The sequence below is a fragment of the Leopardus geoffroyi genome, chromosome C3, assembly GCF_018350155.1.
Source record: "Leopardus geoffroyi isolate Oge1 chromosome C3, O.geoffroyi_Oge1_pat1.0, whole genome shotgun sequence".
NCBI classification, from domain to species: domain Eukaryota; kingdom Metazoa; phylum Chordata; class Mammalia; order Carnivora; family Felidae; genus Leopardus; species Leopardus geoffroyi.
This window is the reverse complement of record NC_059338.1, coordinates 3,752,022-3,758,056: the sequence shown is the minus strand read 5'-3', so window position 1 is coordinate 3,758,056 and position 6,035 is coordinate 3,752,022.

Here is a 6,035-nt window from a genome sequence, read left to right as displayed (position 1 = left end):
AAAAGGCTAATACTATCTCATAAAGAGCTCAGATGGAGAAGAAAAGGTAAATGAGAGAAAAGCAAAAGCCATAGGTTGTCTTTGACAAGGGAAAGTCTTGACAAGGGAAGTCTTCAGGGAATATTTGGCATGTCTTGACATGAGATGTCTTGACAAGGGAAGTCTTCAGGGAATATTTGGCATAAAAAAAAATGAGGGAAAAGAGAAAAAAGGAGATCATTAGCGTTGCTGGGTTCAAGTAATGTATCTCTGTCTCACGTTCTTCCAGAGAAATCAGGAATGGAATTACTTCACTGACTGACTGACTACTTATTTTAACTGAATTTTCCCAAGTACAATATTGTTTGTTAGAGAATTGATCCACATAAATCTCCAGCATGGGAAAGGGTTACACGATTTTCTTATCTGTTTTTTCCATTTTTCAATTTTATATTATATAATCCTTTCCTAGATATTACCAATGTCCCTAAATATTAATATAGCCTAAAGCTCTCTCACTTACATCCATACTTTTCCATCCCCAAGCTGCTCTCCAAAGTGAGGCTAAGTTATTTCTTAAAACTTAGATCTGACCACTTCATTACTTTGTTTGAAATCCTGTGATTAGACCCACCCTACTCCAGATTGTGAGTGGAATTTTACTAAGTAATGTCTCTGTGTGTGTGTGTGTGTGTGTGTGTGTTGAATAAAGAAAATTCCAAGAGGAGGGAAAAATAAAAGCAAAAGAAACAGGAAAAGAAGGCTCATGGGGTGTGTTGACATTCATGTGTTACTTTGTAACACTGCTCTTAGTAAATCTTGGGGTCAAGTGGCTTCTGACTTGGTCAGCACAGGAACAGCCAGCTCATTCTTGTTAATTTTAAATATATTTCTTTTCCCAACAAGTGTGCTGCATTTATTAACCTTACTTTCACTTCTAATAATAAAATAACATTTTATATCTTCACAGCTGTAATTATATATATTAATAATAACAATAATACAACTTTCTACTTATTGGGCGTGCATTATATACAAGACATTGTAATAAATGTCTCCTGTATATGTGTTACTTGATAACAATCCTAAGCGATGGGTGTTACTGTCATTCTTAGTATATAAGTGAGAAAACTGTGGCTCATAGGGTTTAAGTGATTTGTCTAAGGACACACATTTAGTTAGAGGCCGGACTGATTTGCACCCCATTCTATTATTTCAAAAGCCTTGCTCTAGGGCTGCGTGGGTGGCTCAGTTGGTAAAGCCTCTGACTTCGGCTCAGGTCATGATCTCCCAGTTCATGAGTTCGAGCCCCACATCAGGCTCTGTGCTGACAGCTCGGAGCCCGGAACCTGCTTCAGATTCTGTGTCTCCCTCTCTCTCTGTCCCTCACCCGCTCACACTCTGTCTCTCTCTGTCTCTCAAACATAAATAAACATTAAAAAAATTTTTTTAAAGCCTTGCTCTTAACCACCATGTTATATTCCTAATATTGCATCGATGGTCCTGAGAAAACTGACATGCAGAGGACTTGCTTCTCAGAAGCTACTCAGCAGAGACCATCTCTGAGGTTCCCGTAGGTGCTATTGAAATACTTCACCTATTTCTTCAAATTATCTAAAATTTGCAAATTTTCTAAAATTATCTACCATATGCAGGGGAGAGTGATGTGTGTTGGAATAATGCCGGGACGAGGCACATTCTCTGATGTCTGGAAGCTCACGGTCCGGGATCCGAGTTGAACAAATGCAAGGAGCTGAAATATTTACTTTGCTTTTCCTCATCCAGTAAGCAACCATTAAACTTCGTCCACATTAAAAAAAAAAAATCAGCATGCATAGGGTTAGCAAGGGTCTTCCGTAAGTGGTGGGACAGAATAAGTTACTGTTATTAATTTACTGTTATTAATTATTACTGTAATTAATAAATTACTGTTATTAAAATATGGAGCTGGCTTCACATTTGTTCTCATCGTTTGCATGGTGGAGTTCAGCTGTGGGACTACTCCTTAATCACAAAACAAGGTAAGAATAAAAACCCGTTTGTATTCAGGAGGATATTATTAAGGTGCCCGAGAATAGAACACAGGATGCTAATTCTCAGTAACTTTGTACTATTAGTCGCTACTGCAAATCTAACGACTTGCATCGTTTTGATACTTAACTTCTGCCTGCTCAGCCCATGCACCTTTGACCCCGTGCTGTGTCATTCTTGGAAAGCTGCTACAAGAAATCAGAGATGTTGTCCACACTGAAGAACAACAGAAACTGCTACAACCGATGATGAAAAAGAACCACACAGAGTTAGGGAAGGTCATCAAGAGGACGGGACCCATGAGCTGGATCCCGGGGATGGGAGGTCCAAACCCCCTCCCCTGTCCTTGGAATGTGGGTTCCGTTGGCCCTTCCCCCTCTTGGAGGCCGGCCAAGGACTCAGATGCTCACAGCTGCTGGCCAGTATATGCAGCTGAACCCTGTTAATGCCTCACTATAAACTGTTAAGACCCTGGCGAGTGGGTACAGGAACCTGTAGCCGCCCAAGACAAGCCCGGTATGTAACTTCCCTTTGCTTATTATACTCGCCACCTACCGACCTGGAGTGGCCCACCTCTTTCTGGGTCTCTCCTTGTCCTCCAAATATGGGGACTGGTCTCAGATTACACCTGCAGAACTCCCCGCAGTGGGGTGGGGGCTTGCAAACCAACACAGAGATGCTGTCAACTTTATCCTGAGAAGGTACTTGTCCTCCAACACTTGGAATCTCGGAAGAGGCTGCACTGAGCACGAAGGCCACCTGTCACCTCCCCCATCCTGGGCTGCCCCCAAAGTTTCAAACCGCGGCTGCTACTTCTGGGAATTGATCATACATAATTGCTAACCAACCTACCACCTTGTGGCCCGAGTTGAATGTTGGGATCGAATCGGAAGTATCTCCTGGGGCTTTGCTGCCATCTCGAGTCAGTGCTGGGGGCAAAGGGGAGGGCTCCACTTAGAGGGGACCTCCGTGCCTCCCTGCAGTGACCCTGCATCCACATTGTGAGGGTGAGCCACGAGCCCTCCTCCTGCTTCCCACCTCATCAGTGTGCTTATTAGAGTTTACTATGTTTATTATATATAATTACATACTGAAAAACCCTCATAAATAATTCAGCATGTAATTTGAAGGTCATTACGTTCAGTGTTAATGTTGTCCCGCTTTTTTTTTTAATTAAAAAAATTTTTTTAATGTTTATTTATTGAGACACAGACAGAGACAGAGCATGAGCAGGGGAGGGGCAGAGAGAGAGGGAGACACAGAAACAGAAGCAGGCTCCAGGCTCCTGAGCTGTCAGCACAGAGCCCCATGCGGGGCTTGAACTCACAAACAGTGAGATCATGACCTGAGCTGAAGTCGGACGCTCAACCGACTGAGCCACCCAGGAGCCCCCCTCATTTTTTTTTTTTTTTTTTTTTTGATCTCAGACATCTCATCTGCATGGATTTACTGAACAATTCATTACTGACCAGTTATTACACATGAGGCATTGATAGGTAGGTTCTGAACAAAAGAGTTTCCACTGAAGCCCTGGGGAGGGGCCTGTAAAGGCACAATAAAAAGAAGTAATAACAAAATTCATAGAATCATAGCAGAAGGAGTAACTAGGCGGGTGCCTGGGTGGCTCAGTCGATTGAGCGACTGACTTTGAGTCAGGTCATGACCTCACAGTCCATGAGTTCGAGTCCCGCTTCGGGCTCTGTGCTGACAGCTCAGAGCCTGGAGCCTGCTTCCAATTTTGTGTCTCCCTCTTTCTCTCTCTGCACCTCCCCAGCTCGTGCTCTGTCTCCCTCTGTCTCTCAAAAATAATAAACAAAAATGTTAAAAAAAAAAAAAGGAAATAGAAACTATGCAGAATCAAGAAAAACTTCAAAGAGAAATCCTGTTTCTTCTGAGACGTGCAGAACCTTTACTGTTTCTTTATGTTTGTTTATTTACCTTTAGATCTCCATCCACATTCAATTTAGGAAAAATTCTTGACACAAACCAAGGACAGACAAGGGACTGCTTTTAAGGAATACCTTGCTCTATTTCATCCCCAATAATGGTGGCATAGAACTTTCTCTGGGAGGAATGGAAGCTGCTTTCTAGGCAGTGTCCTCTCTTATTCCAAGTAAAACCAAGAGCTGACACACCCCGAATGTGTTTGGGGTAAATGTGTTTTAAACATTGGTTCCGATTGAACTTTTGACACTTAGATAAAGTTATCTTTACTTATTCATTCTTTCTTTCCTTCTTTCTTTCTTTCTTTCTTTCTTTCTTTCTTTGTTTCTTTTAGAAAAGATTTATCAAGTGTCTATTGTCTATTAAATAAGGATTGTTTCTTGCACCTCGAAGGTAGATATTTATCGCATGTCTTACCAGGGTGTTGTCCTCTTGGTGGGAACATATGGGCAGTTCAAGAAATCAGAGCACCGCTTTTCTTTTGGAGTCTCTGGCTATCATCGCCTTTCTCTGAATGCCCCAGGTGGCTTACTCTCGCCTCCGTTCACATGACATTGGCAATGAGGAGGCTCATCTCTGGACCAGATTTTGGAAAGACCATAAAGCGGTACTGAGTTTTCTCCAAAGTCACCTCAAAAGTAGCTCTGACATTCTTTTCACTGAAATTCCTCTGAACCCTTCGACACCAACTGATCAGAGTGCCGCATTATCTTTTAATTTGTTTCAGAAACGGGGAAGAGAGGCCGTAATGGAAAACTTTGACGTAGACATGAAAACTTCCCTTTCAGTGACCGATTTACAAACGTCCCCGTTCAAGTGGCTTATATGTGCAATTACGAACCTTGCTTACGTCTTTTTGTAGAAAAATCCAGTGTTACTGACATCACTTTGCTGTAGCACATGTATTTTGCATGCAGACAGCTCTCAGCGCAGGACCATTAGCAAAATCTTACACGTGCAGTGTGAAAGTGCGGCCTCTGGTTTGTAAACTCCTCGAGAGCAGGCATCTTGCTTCGGTCACCTCTATGCTCCCTCTGCCTGTTAGAACTCTGTGTCCATGAAAAGGCTCAATAATAGTTTGCTGAAAGTGTAAAGGTTTTTTTTTTTTTTTTATTTCTTTAAATGTTTATTCATTTTTTTTTTTCAACGTTTATTTATTTTTGGGACAGAGAGAGACAGAGCATGAATGGGGGAGGGGCAGAGAGAGAGGGAGACACAGAATCGGAAACAGGCTCCAGGCTCTGAGCCATCAGCCCAGAGCCCGACGCGGGGCTCGAACTCACGGACCGCGAGATCGTGACCTGGCTGAAGTCGGACGCTTTACCGACTGCGCCACCCAGGCGCCCCAATGTTTATTCATTTTTGAGGGGAGGGGGCAGAGAGACAGAGGGAGACACCGAATCCGAAGCAGATTCCAGGCTCTGAGCTGTCAGCACAGAGCCCGATGCGGGGCTCGAACCCATGAACTGTGAGATCGTGACCTGAGCCGGTCAGATGCTTAACCGACTGGGCCACCCAGGCACCCCTGAAAGCGTAAAGTTTTAGAAGAGAGATAGTCTATGCTTCTTGACAAATGAGATGTTATAAAAAAGTTAAGTTATAGAAAAAACTCAGACGGTTCCCACACTCTCCAGGGTACGGCAGGGGAGGGCAAGTAATGGGTAAAGGCAAGGTATGTGATATATACACATACAGCAGTTTTTAAAGAATGAAATGAAGCCATGTCACAGATAGTCCACTAAAATTTCTATGACTGGCATATATTTAGATGGTAAATAGAACTTTCACTGATATCATGGGGGCTCTAGTCTGTTAAATATAAGAACTAAACTTCATAGTTTAATCAGGGCTGTGAAGGAAATAATATGTTCAGTCTTGGCAGTTGGCTCCTACTTCCCTTTATTTTAATGAGAAATAATATTTTTTAGTTGAGCTCTTCTTTGCCCCGAGTGGGGCCATGGCACTGAACCTGCTATCTTTACAAGGTTTATGAGGACTTAGGTTTATACAGTTTCCTTTAGTGCTGCTGTACTCAAAGAAAATTATTAGTGGCTGGGAACATCAACCAGCTTTATGTAAGA